Source organism: Pygoscelis adeliae, unplaced genomic scaffold (assembly GCF_000699105.1).
Source record: "Pygoscelis adeliae isolate BGI_AS28 unplaced genomic scaffold, ASM69910v1 Scaffold127, whole genome shotgun sequence".
Lineage (NCBI taxonomy): Eukaryota > Metazoa > Chordata > Aves > Sphenisciformes > Spheniscidae > Pygoscelis > Pygoscelis adeliae.
Genome location: NW_008825208.1, coordinates 2,678,432 through 2,692,908, shown reverse-complemented (window position 1 = coordinate 2,692,908; position 14,477 = coordinate 2,678,432).

The following is a 14,477-nucleotide window of genomic DNA, read 5'->3' as shown; positions in this document are numbered from 1 at the left end:
TGTTCCCTACTGTATCTGGGAAGGGGAAAAACACTGAGGGACAAGGAAGAGGAGTTCATTTGATAACTGGGCCATCTTAAAACGTTAAACTGTGAAGTAGCAAAATCCTTTTGAAGGTAATTGAGCTAGTCATTAGCAGTATTTTAACTACAGTGATTTCAGAGATTTGTGACCAGTGCTGGAAAAAGCAAATAGCCTTGACACATTCCTCCAAGCCTGTGAGATTCGGGGCTGCATTTGCATTCTGAGTGAGGAATTTAATTATTCCGAGTATCTTGTAATCAAAAGTTTGCCTCCACTCTATCAAGTTGTGAATGGACAAGTTACATTTTTCTCTCTTTTGCTCTGATTACAAGACATGTCTAAATCCAGCTTAAAGTGGGCACCCATTCACCTGACTTGACTCTGTACTTATTTCTGGTGCAGCTGTGAAAAAGCACTTCATGACTATTCGATGCAAAGTGTTGGAGATATTATCAAGTGTACTTCTAAGGTCCAATGTTTACATAACATTTCAATTAAAAGTAAAAAAAAAAAAAACCACCAACAAACCCAAAATCCCACAAATTGCATTAAGTTTCTGTTAGGCCATCCTATCCTATTCAGAGCCAGTCTTTAGAAGTTCTTAATTTTGTGTTGGGGACAAGGCTAAAAGTTAAGTTTAGTCTCCTGTATTAACTGAACTAAAACAAATAAATCTAATTATTTGAAACTTACACAAAGACTCAGAGCTTTTGTGAATATTTGTGAGTATTACACTATTTCTCACCAATGCTAAAAATACTGAGAACAGAGGTAGAACCAGATGGTTTCAGAGGAAAGCAGGAATTTTTGTATTATATCAGAACTATGGTTCATATCCTTACTCTGAGAATGGCCAAAGCCAGCTGCTTCAATGAAAAGTACAATAAACCCAACAGTAGGTTGTTACTGCTTTTCTTGAATCAGAAACACCACGGAGCCAAGTAATTTTTTTTTTTTCCCTCAGCAAATTCTCTGTAATAAACACATTCAGAAACTATAATAACTATTATAAATGGCTGTGTATTTGAGCAAGAAAATATAATTATTCTTCTGTAATATTTCACATTAGACTTAGAGATACTCTAATCATCATTAAGTTGCAGAAAAAATGCACATGAAGGACCCAGGCATAGTGCCCATATTTTTAACAGGATGCCACAAATCTCTTGCCTATTCAGTTTTTGTGAAAGCTTGTTTCTTTACATTTTTTTAATGTATTTGGAGGTCACAAGGGAAAGATGAGAAAAGTAGGACAATGCTACCTTTTCTTTATTATCTTTAAGCCAAACTGCACATCATCACAAGTTTAGTAACCACCATGTTGGGCAGAAGCACTGAAAATTAAATGTTGTGAATTAAGCTTCTAAATCATTAGTTAACAATGAGCTAGACAAAAACTAGCCATCCTCTCTAACAGAAAACAAAATCATTCTTTGCATCTTTAGGCAATGTGACCCGCATATGGTCCCATTTCAGAAGATTCAGTTCACTAGCTTCTTCCAGCTATTTTTACATTATTACATTCTGGTTTTAGGTAGGTATCTCTATGGTATTAATGTTTTTCACTAAAAGATACACAACAGAACGTTTGCAGACCCTGCAACCCACCTGCTGAGACTATTGGCTCTGTGTGTGTGTGTGTGTCTGTGCGCGCGCACGTGTGTGTGCATGGCTTGGTGCAGAAAGGCTGTTCAGAAGCTCAGCTGTGCAGGACCTCAACTTCCTCACCCTCAAACATTTACTGGGTTTACACCACCTACAGAACAAATTATTCAACGCTGCTGAGCTCCCAGTCAGCAGTACTGTAAGCAAATTATTGCAAATTATTGTATTTACAAACAAATGACTGCAGGTAAAACCGGTTGAAGGAGATCAAGCTGCTTTAAATTTGACTGCTGCTTGACTAAACAAGCCTTGTACAACAGTAATGTTGCACACAAATAGATGCAAATATTTTTAGGTATTCAACTGACATTTATCATTGATCTAGAAATTCAGGAAAATCTTGGTCTTACCATAACACAAAGTGAATCTTGCTTTCATTACGCTCCTTCAAGTAGATGTGCACATACTGTCCTGTTAAAGGGTTTATCTCTCAAAATCATCTCCAGAAAGTTTCCTAATAAGGAACGCTTTTTTTTTTTTTTTTTTGAGAAATGAAGCTAGGTATTAGCTCTCTAATTTCTTACACATCATTGCTATCCAGGATCTCCCTTGTCTCTCCACCTGGATTGGGGTATGCATGCATTGATAGTTCCAGATGATTCACTAGCCTTTGCAATTCAAATTATATTAGCTTTGCAGGGTTATATTTGATGCATAATTCAATATAAAGTATATAAAATAGCAGGCATGACTTCTCAGTTGAAGTTGCATAAATATTTCCAGTGAAATATCTTGTTATCAACTACTTATAACTTGCACTTAACAGGCTGTCACACAAACTCTTGGTTTAGGTCTCATGTTGACAACTGGAGCAAAATTAATTTGCTCATCTTGCGTACAAATGTGTGCACGTACTCAGGCTCCCCTGTCTCTGCACATTTGTATGAGGATTCCCACTGCACAGACCTCCCTCCCTGGTAGGTTTTTCCCCACTATTTCAGAGATATGAATAACAGCACATAATATTCAGTATGTCAGAAAAAACAGCCTGAGAAGGGCTGCACGTTTACTGAGGGGAGCATCCTCAACGCACCCTTGTAAAAACCATCACGTAACCTGTGCCATTCATTGTGCAGCACATCACACAAAGGCCATCATCTAGCTACACAAACTGTAGTCCTGCTACTTGGAGGCTGTATGTTTGATACAGAGTTTGTTGCTCTGGACATGATTTAGTGTAATTTTGAATAGTGGTAGACATGTTAAGGAGGTAGATCTTAGGAGAACACAGATTTTGTTCAAAGTAATTGTTTCCTTGCTATTATTTTAGAGTTGATGCTAGTGAATACTTTCAGGAACCGCCCTCATTGCTAAGAAAAACCTTGATGCTTGTGTGCTCAAACACACAGAAAGATCTCTTATAAATCAGAGATAGCAAGATTAAATGGCTGATTGTTTTTTAATTATTATTAACATAAACAAGAGTAGGTTTCCTCACTGCAATGCATACTAATGAATCAAATGCACCTACATTAAGGATACATGGATTATGCAACTGGAGATAATATGATATTCCAGTAAATATGTAAACAAAAAAGATAAGGAAGAAATGTGCACTTGCAATAGACTTTCACCACCATGAGGAAACAAAAAAAGGGGGGGCGGAAAGAAAAAAGGATGATTCTTCAATTTTACAAAACTTGTGTCAAACTTGCAAAGAGGGAAAAAGCAAACTGCTATTGTAAATAACTAGTAATTCACAGATGTAGCTGTGTAGAAATCCAATTTATACGAATTTCTTTTTAAAGACACCCCTTTCACAGTGAAGAAGATTGTTTGTATACAGTAGGACAGCATAGACTACTTCATGCATCTTCACAGATCACAATTGCTCATCTTATTACCAATTTTCAGTTGTCCTTTTCCTTCTCCCCCTTGTCCTGTCCTGGCTAAGGACATTTAAATCCTAGCATTTAAAGATTTTTTTCATAGAATTCATCATCTTTTCTAATTTTAAAGATTTCTTCATTTTCCTCTTTATTTTACATGATAAATACATAGACAATAGTTGCTTCTGCTCTAAGCTACAATTAAGTACTTCAGCAGATATAGCTTTTTTCTCTTCCTCATGACAGTGCAGTTTCTTACCAAGTTTAGCTTTAGGAACATCTAAAACTTGCCCCATACAATTACTCAATAAATCCACATGGTGAAAACACACACACACACTCCCCCAAAACAATCCTAATGAACTGAATTCTAGTATGGGTCCACTTATTCGGCTTTCAAGCAGGAACGCACACGCATATGCAGCTAATGCCTGCTCTCCATTTCTTCCCTGTGGCGAGTGCCATTCTACTCTGTCAAGTGATTTTGCCCTTTACTGGGGCTATGTAACATGCACAGTGAGTAATACAAACCCATGTCCTTAAGAAGACACCACAAGCCTGATGGGAGATGTTTTTTGTTTTGATAGCTTGTTTGAGAATGGGGAAATGGGAAGAGGAGGAAAGATTTTCTAAATGTCAGAATGCTGTTTTGCTACTTTCTAGAGGAAATATGTTTTGTATGTGTTCTTTATTCTTCAATTAGCTAATTTCAGTTAATATTTTAAAAGAGTTTAAAATCTCTTTAAGGGTCAAAATTGAATCTAAGTATTTTGATTGACCTTATCCAACTGTTGTTTGTATCCTAATTCTCAATTCTCAAGAACTTACCCTCTGCTTTTTGTTTTGTGTTTAACATTTCAGCAATTCAGAGGATGTTTAAAGTTTGGAGAAAACATAACTGTTTTTTGCTATCCTGTTGGTATAAATTAAGACCTGTTTTGCAGAACTCTGGCTCACTACATACGACACACAGGAAAAATAATTTTCTCTTTTTAATACCACATCTGCTTCCTACTGACCTCATTAAAAGCCTTGCTCCCTTCTGATGGGGTGTCCTGGTTTCGGCAGGGATAGAGTTAATTTCCTTCCTAGTAGCTGGTACAGTGCTGTGGTTTGGATTTAGGATGGGAACAAAATTGATAAGGCACCGATGTTTTAGTTGTTGCTAGGTAGTGCTTACACTGGCCAAGGACTTTTCAGTTTCCCATGCTCTACCAACTGAGAAGGCTGGAGGTGCACAAGAAGCTGGGAGGGGGCACAGCCAGGACAGCTGACCCAAACTGGCCAATGGGATACTCCATACCATGGGACGTCATGCTCAGTATATAAAGCTGGGGGAAGAAGAAGGAAGGGGGGGACGTTTGGAAGATGGCTGAACACCTGCCTGCCCATGGGAAGCAGTGAATGAATTCCTTGTTTTGCTTTGCTTGCGTGCGCGGTTTTTGCTTTCCCTATTAAACTGTCCTTATCTCAACCCACGAGTTTTCTCACTTTTCACCCACTTCCAATTCTCTCCCCCATCCCACTGCGGGGGGAGTCAGCGAGCGGCTACGTGGTGCTCAGTTGCCAACTGAGGTTAAACCATGACATGGGGCAATATAGTTCTTGTACTGTGAAGGATTTTCTCCCCCTACCAGTACCTGAGATTTTTCATGAAAAACAGAAGAACCTGAACTTAAAGTGGAGAGACTTTTCAGGGTGTACTTTGCTGGTGGGGAGGGGAGGCGAAGAGAGGTAAGGCAAGAAAAGGGAGGGGGCAAACTGATAAGTTTCATAATGAGTTTTGAGTGAGAAATTACATGTTTGAAGGACTTTAAAAAGAACATTGCTTTGTCACTTCTCTTACTCAAACATTTTTATTCTGAGGATTTGTCTCATAGTATGCAAGATACTATGAAATGATAACTCAGAAAGGCACAAAACCTTGCCAACTAACCCTTTCCAGCTATCTGGAACCAGCTTATTTAGGGGGAAAAACACAAAAACATAACAAAAGACACCAAAACCCGCTCATTCCCAGAGGTCCAAGTCGGACCTCGCTCATACCGCCTGTACACGCTGTTGTTGCAGTGGCTATTTTTGCAGACGACTGACCTCCTCCACAGTGACTTTTCAGTGCTTTACTCTGCCCACTTGGTCTCTTGTGAGGTGGAAGATTGCTGAGCAGTGCTCGCATGCACACTTTGCCCGCCACCCTCTCATTCAAACAGCTGTCGTTCACCAAGGCAGCAAAAAGTCCAATACGTCAATGCTCTAATGAAGGGTGAGAGATTGAGGACAGCAATTTCAGTGGCAGCACAAGAATAGGCATGCTGCTGTTAACTGCCTTCAGACGGAGAGCAAAGCACTCATTTGAAGTTTTGCTGTATGTTTATTCTTCTTTTTCTCCAAAAATATAACTATTATTGAAAAAGTAGTTGAAGAAATAAACAAAGTGTGCCCTGTACAATTCAGCAGTTGAAAAGGCGATCACACAGTCAAACCTACCCTCAGAAACCTCATATTCCAGTTCCTAAAGGCTGAGTTTACTGTTTTGAATCCTGCATGACACGGGAACAACACCTATGGCAGGACATCACCTTAAAACCATCGCTGTCTCTAACCACTATCAGTTTTATGCAGTCATTTTCAGACTTCCAACAAAACATATGCTGATGAATACATCAGGATTTTACTCCTCCTCAGCTTGCCAGTAATAAATGCATTGCCTGAATTAATCATGTTCTTGTCAGGCAATGAAAAACCCAGTAGCTGTCAGTGAGTGAGACCCCTGGAGTGCCAGAAACCATGTGCCACCTGAGCATGCTTAGGCACCCAAAGCTATCTTTGGCATCTGGCATATGAGATGACACACGGAGAGCTGCCTGGAAATTTTCATGTTTCTAGTCAATGTCTGTTCCAATAAAATGTTTTTGGGATTCATGGGCTGGACCACGCCAGAAGCAGGGGGTACCAGGTGCTATGAAGGAGAGGACAGGAGCAGCACAGGTCCCCTGGGTTTGCTGCACTGGAAGAAACCACTAACTGGGCACACTGTATCTCCATGTCATGCACTAGCCACATTGCAATCCAAGCTGAATTTCATTAATTCTGTCCCACTTTGACAGCAGTGAGAAATCAGTAGCTATCTATATGTAAATACTAAGTGCCTGGATGAAAAAATGGTGAAAATAACATAACAAAACTTGAAGTAGCATGTAGCATAACATAACATCACTACTTATATGCTCCAATATCTGCCTCTACTTGTATACAATGATGCCACAAGACAGTACAAAGCAGCATAAAGCCAAAATATTTTTATCTTTTTTTTTCTAAACAACACTCTTAGAACAGCATGTGCAAAATTTTACTCAAGACAGGAGAGCTGTAAATATGATATAGTAATATTTCCATTTACTAATGCTATGTGAACATATGGTTTTATCAAACATGATATAATCTAATCAAGACTAAAATACTGAAGCTAGGCATGTCTCAGGTTGGCTTCTGTAATTTAATTTTCTATTATCCTAATTATCCAGTAATGTAACTAGAAGTTACGTGCCATGATATATCTTTAAAATAAATCAAACTACATTTTTTGTTTATGGTAATGACAATACACTTTACTTTCCAAAGAAGCCAAAATAATCATTGGCAAGGTTGGAACTACTTTATGCCCTTAGTCCAATAAAGTATGTGAAGCCTGAAATCAAATGTCAAAGCTGAATTTTTCTCCACAGTATGCATCTCCAAATGATGGTTTCTCAAGGGGATTATTAATGTTTAATCGTCTCTAGCAAAAGTGCTCCCCAATTTACTCTTTAATATGCAAACTGACTTGTGACCCTGCTGACACTTCCATAAGAAATACACTGAAAGTTTCTGGCAAGTCTTCTAGAAATGGTATCACTCAGCTAGGAAGCGATAGCTGCTCAATGCCTGTGTAGGACACAGCAGTTCAGCTTAGTTGCAAGATGTTCCTGCAAAATCATTTAGTCCTGCTGCTATTCAAATAAAACAGAACTCCCATAATATCGAGGGCTCAAGAGTATGCTACATGAGGTTGTTGCTGTTCACTTATAATCTTGGGAAGTCATCTTGCAAACCTATCGTACTAGGAATACTGTTGACTGCTGTGATGAAAATCAATTTCAATTTTCTTGTTCTGCTCTAGGGATTAATCCTTGTACCAGGTTGTGTCTGTAAAAAGCAGAGGAGGCACCAGGGAAAGCGATCTATTTAAACAGAAACATGGAAGTTCACGCTGATTTGCTTTCTAGAAAATAAAGTGACTTTTAAAAAAATCACGTTTTGGGTAAGTATTAATGAAACATATAATCTGCATTATTTAAACTTCTATTTTAAATTATTTTGGAACAGTCAACTTCCTCGCTATCCTTCCCCCAGACATTTCAGTCTCTTCTTCCTCTCACTTTGTTAACAAATTGTGTTTGGAAAATAAAGAGGAGGAGGAGAAGACCACCAGAGACTTTTTAAGATCAAAAGCTCTGAAAGATGATACAGCAACAGGATGAGGATATTACCTTGCATCACCAATTGATGAAGCTACCTTGCTAGTGGTTAGACAGTTATTTGTGACAGCTGAAAAATGCTGGGTATCAGGTTTCCTTCTTTTTTCCTTGGTGGCATCTGAGATGACAGAAGGTAACAGAGGACAGCCCAATGCATGGACTTTGAGTCTCATTCTGGAAGAACGTGAGGCTCAGGGAACATGCGTCTCTAGCCTATGAAACACAGCACGAATTTCTGTGCAACTTAGTCTCAACATGCAATACCAAATTCACATGACAGTAGGCCAGAGATAAAGTCTTTGTCTGTCACCCTATTCTAAACTATTCCAGGGAGGGAAGCAGCCCTGACAAAGTTCAGGGAAGACTCTGAGGCTCTTCTAAGTCACAGCAGCAGCTCTGATCTGGCCTGCAATTTTTCATACCCTCTTCTATATCCAAACCCATTTTCTTCATAAGGGCTTATTGTCATAGTTTAACCCCAGTCAGCAACCAAGCACCACACAGCTGCTTGCTCACCCTCCCCGCCCCCAGTGGGCTGGAGGAGAGAATCGGAATGCAAAAGTAAGAAAACTCATGGGTTGAGATAAGAACAGTTTAATAATGGAAATAAAATAACAACAACAATAATACTTGTAATGAAAAGGAAAACAACAACAGAGAGGAACAAAACCCAGGAAAACAAGTGATGTAACAGCTCACCACCCACCGACCAACACCCATCCCATCCCTGAGCAACAATTGCTGCCCCCTGGCCAAGTCCCCCCAGCTTAAATACTGAGCATGACGTCACCTGGTATGGAATATCCCTGTGGCCAGTTTGGGTCAGCTGTCCTGGCTGTGCCCCCTCCCAGCTTCTTGTGCACCCCCAGTCTTCTCAGTCAGTAGAGCGTGGGAAGCTGAAAAGTCCCTGACTAGTGTAAGCACTGCTTAGCAACAACTAACACACCGGTGTGTTATCAACATTGTTCTCATCCTAAATCCAAAACACAGCACTGTACCAGCTACTAGGAAGGAAATTAACTCTATCCCAGCCGAAACCAGGACATTTATATAGAAATGTTTGGAAAGACGATCTATGGTGGTTTTTCAGAAAGTACTAGGATTATCCATTTCCAGGAGACTCTATAGAAGCCAGAATGTTACTCAGACCCTTAAGCCAGTGACTTTTTCCTGATATGCTAGGAGCGCTCTTGGGAAACTAGCTTGTGAGATGTGATATGAAGATGTGAACCCTGACCAGTATATATACATTCTCCTTCATCAAACGTACTCTTGGGATGCAGATATGCAATATGGTATAACTGCCATTGTCTAAACATGGCCTGTGGAAACAGAGCTGCCAAAAGCATGGTTCTTTAGAGATGTATGACAGTTGGAAAGATGTCACATACAAGTCTCAAAGACCACTCGCTGTCCTTCTAAAATGATGTTTTAATAAATCCTTTATTCACATGAATAACTATCAGGGTTCTGATGCTGTTTCAGAGTGAAGAGCTTTTTTTTCCACTTGTATCTCACTGCAAGTAATGATGGCACTGCAGAGAAAATGCAATGCAATCTCTGCAGAGAAGCAACAGCATCACAGATTAAGTCCTGTATTCTTGCCTCACGCAAAAGAAAAACATCTTTACCTGGTATAAATGGGAAGACTCAAACCTTCAGGGATATTAAAATATTTTTCTGAACAGCTGAGCTGCAGAGATTATCTCAGGACACAGCTGCCAGTCCTGACATACTAGCTGCGTCGCAGCTTTGGCTTACCTCAAAGGCATCTCCCACTGAGATAAATGATGCTAACTAATGCCAGCAATACCACAGAGTATTGCCAACAAAAACTAGAACCCACAGGCCAAAGGCAGTACCTGTCACACACCGCCGGTCATTCACTACCACTTTCTGTAACAACCTTCCCCACTTCCATCTTGTTTACCTTCACTGCTTTACCTCTTTACTGCAGGTGATGTAACTGTGCTACAAAGAATTTCTATTATCACTTTTCCTTAGCATGCCAATGCATATTCTGGCAACACAAAAATACTCGTATAAAAGAACACAGTTTCTTCCACTTCCCATCCCCCATTTTTAGGGAGTCAGTTATACAGAAATGGCAGAGTTGTAACTAGATCACTGCAGCAGAGTTAGAAATGCAAGAGTGGCCCCCCTCCAGTGTCAGTTAAAAGTTTTTTGCAGAAATTCTGAATTCAGACAATAGACTCTTTGAAGGTTCTTACTAAATTTAAAGAAAAAATAATTAGCTTCACTGGCTTTGTGTGCTCAGTTTTTGTACTAGCAGTAAGTACAGCACAGTCGGTGACAGTTCAACCAAAGCCCAAGGTAGGCATTCTCAGGCTTGTACAGACTACAGTTATTTAAAATGGCATACAGGAGCCTTACGAACGTAATAAAGGTGACATGTGAAATAACCTATAATTACCAAGAGCTTATGGTCAGTGTAGGCATGAGAAGGATTACTCACTAGTGCTCCACTAAATGCAAACTGAGTGCTATGCTCATCAACTGGCAGTTGATTACACCTAATTAGACAATCCACTAAACTGTATTGCCACTGATGAATGAGCACACTGAGAAGCAGAAGTTTAGCTTCTGTGATGCCATTTGCCACTGCATGCCTACACCTTCCTTCTTTTCCAATTCCTATCCCAAATAATTGTCTGTGACATGGCACCTAAACTAAGCATTTCTCTTTTCCAGAGCCTGAAGCTTCATTACATTATTTTGCCAGACTACACAGCTACTGTAAACTGTGAAGTATGTAAGATGCAGGCATGTGAAGTCAGATACATTTTTCTGCATGTTATCTTCTGAGTCACTGACCAGAGAACAGAGAGTCATAAGGAAATAAATAGCATAAGTTGGGACAGTATGCCTGAACTCAGGTAGTATTTTCTTTACAGCTGCCTGCTGAAACAGAAAACTCTGCAGTTGGAGAGAGGCTGGTCTAGGTTCTTTACTGCTGCAGGTCAGCCTGTAACTCCAGGTGTTTAGATTTATACAGACAGATTCATGAAGGAGAGCAACTTTATTATTCCATCAGACTGGGACTCAGCACTCTTGAGTCTAAAGGGGCTGAGAAAATTGCAGCAAGAAAGAAACCTCATTTCATAGCTTGGAGTAGACATGAAAACAATTAAACCAAATACATTCTGACAGAATGTTCTTTTACATTTCCTTTCAGCTCTCCTTTCAGAAAAGGAAGTAAATATCACACTGCCAGCCACGCTATTACTCTTAGATTTCTCTACTCTGCCCACCTAGTTCATTGACTTAAATTTCTCAAAATTTTCCTAAGCAATAAAGTTGATGATCAGACCAAGTTGTCCTTGATATCCTAAATAAAACACTTGGCAGGCTAAAAAATACTTCAGCCATATATGGATCAAAATTTATTTAAAGTCTATTTTTTTTTAATCTGAAAACTATGCAGGACTTCCCAGAATCTAAGTTATCCTTTTAAAACCTACAAGTCATGTGAGTTGTACACAAGTATAACGTAGCAAACAGTTAATGAAAAACATGTCGTAGAAAATTGTGCTCTTATTAAAGATAACACACTGAGAATGGCTAAGCCTGAGTACCAGTAAATCAATGATTCATCTATCATTGCCCTGAAGTATATCATAAGCTCCTGAGAAGAATGGTAGGTGTTGACTAATTGATTGATAAATGCCATATTAAACGAATGCCTTATTAGAAGCAGAAAACATTACAAAACTTACAACCCATCTAGTCTGTGGATTTTTTTTCTGAAGAAGTAACAGTTCAGAAAGGGTCATCTGCTTTCAGGATCATGCACTTCTGCGGGTTGATGTAAAATGGATAGGGTGCAGAAATACAGTTCTAGTGTCCTGCTAAATCTGGCACACACATTTCCCATTTTCTAGATATGTCAGCCAAATTATTTACTAATATTTATGGGACTGAACTGTACATTTATTTCTTGTGTTCACTTATATGTCAGGTACTCATCTGCACAAGGTAACAGTTGCAAACTTTAACTTGGAAATCGACTTAAAACCTACAGCTGCGGTTCCAAAAGAATACATTGTTCAGTTAAATCTCCTTTTAGGACATATAGGGTGGTTTTACCTTCATTTCTTAAAAGAAATAGTCAGTAAGAATAAATAACTTGCACAATGTCATAAAGAAAAGAAGATCTGAAAACAGAAGACTGGCTCTAACATTTCTGATGTAGGCTTTTCTACCTATTTAAGAACTTTGGGATCTGGCACTTACTAGTCTCAGTCATGCATATGTACAGTCACAAGTGTAAAAAGCTGAAAGATCACATGATGGAACTCCACATCTTTTACAATATTAATGGTTTATTCTATAGCAAGAATTAACGACATAGACAATCATGACGGTAGCCACTAGGGACACTTCTGGTGGTTTTAACCCATACTCCATAATATACAGTGACAAGGGACTGGGCAAAATTAACTGTGAGAACACCTGAGATGCAGAGAATGAAACAACAACATGAACCAGCCTGAAGAAGTGTCATCAAAAGGCTCTAGAAGCTCAGCTGCTTGGGACATTTATATTCAACTGAGTAGCAGGGGAGGGGGGAGGAGGGTAGTGGCAGTGCTCTGCAAAGAACAATTAACACTAGTAAACTGAGCTAAGAAGTCTTCACAGTGCTTGAGTCAGCAGTAGGAAAAATCTGTCACAAAAACTGAGCCCCATGTTTATATCAGTTACATACAGAATGCAAACAGTCTCCACGCATGGTCTTGTAACTGATTTTGAAAGTGGAGGCTTATACTGCAGACAGTAGAAGGAGTTTCACGTAAGAAAAATATCCGCTATTAGTAAACCACTCATGGCTGAGTATGACTTGACCACACCTCAATATTAAAGACTAAATTGACATTACATTAATGAGTCAACCCTATCATTAAATACAAGGGTGGAAAGAAGAATGCCTAAATCTTCCTTGCATGCAAGCTTCAGTATTACTGTTTAGCTTAATGTAAATATTTTGCATTTAGAATATTTATCAATTTGCAAAAATGTTAAGGAAAAACATTTTTAGGAAGAATGAGGTAACTTTCTTAAGTGCAACATACCACCATGGGGCATCATCCCATGAATAAACGTAGTCCATGCATTTGGAGCATATTTGAATCTAAGACAGATCAACAAAACACATGTGACATGAGGTTTGTAATAGTACATCAACATTTCTCCCATTGTGATATAACAACTGGAATGAGAGATTCTTCAGCTGAAAGTCAATCTTGACATTGTTTTCCTTTCTCAGTTCTGCAGATAACTACTGCAATAACAAGCAACAAGAGTAATTTAATCTATGAGTGCTATCTACAATTTCCAATAGCGTGACATGTAAAAAAAAATTCCTATAAGGAGACTGGAAGGCTTTGCTTTAATAACCAGAATCCTTAGTCATTTTAAAAGGTCAAAATTATACAAGTACAGTATCCTCGGGACATATGATTGTGCTTTTCAACCTTTACAAGTATTTGTGTGACCTATAAAACTGAAGTAAAAATTTAACACCTTTTTCCCCCTTTTTTTTAACATATCTGCTTTTCCATGATGGCTACAGATGGTTCAGAAGAAACAGGTAAGGAAGGAGGGGTGGAGGGGTTGCCCTCTATGCCAAGAAATGGATAGATTTTGAAGAGCTGTCTCTGAAAAATAGCCATGAGCAGGTTTAAAGCTTGTGGGTAAGAATTAAGAGACCGAAGCAACAAAGGCAGCCTTGTTGTTGGTGTATACTGCAGGCCACCCAGTCAAGGGGAGCCTATTGACAAAGGCTTCTTACTCGAGCTACAGGAGGCATCGTGCTCCCAGGCTCTCATCCTGCTGGGGGACTTCAACCACCCCAACATCTGGTGGAAAAGTAGCACGGCTAGCTGTAGGCAATGCAGGACACTCCTGGAGTGCACTGAGGATAACTTCTTAAGGCAGGTAATAGACTGCCCTACCAGAAATATGTTACTGGACCTGTTGGTCACCACGGAAGTGAGCTAATCGGAGGCATCAAGATTGGAGGCAGCCTGTGCTGCAGTGACCATGCACTGGTGGAGTTTGCAGTCCTGAGGGATATGGGACAGGCAAAGAGTAAAGTCAGGACCCTAAATTTTAGGAAAGTAAAATTTCAGCTGTTCAAGGAGCTAGTCAATAGGACCCCCTGGGAAACTGCCCTCAGGGAGAACGGAGCAGAACAGAGCTGGCAGATCTTTAAGGGCACTTTCCACACAGCGCAAGAGCTCTCGATCCCCAGGCGTAAGAAATCAGGGAATGAAGGCAAGAGACCAGCATGGATGAGTCAAGACCTGCTGGGCAAACTAAAGGGCAAGAAGGAAATGCACAGGCAGTGGAAGCAGGGACAGGTGTCCTGGGAAGAGTACAGGGATGCTGCCCAGTTGTGTAAGGGGGGGGTCAGGAAGGCCAA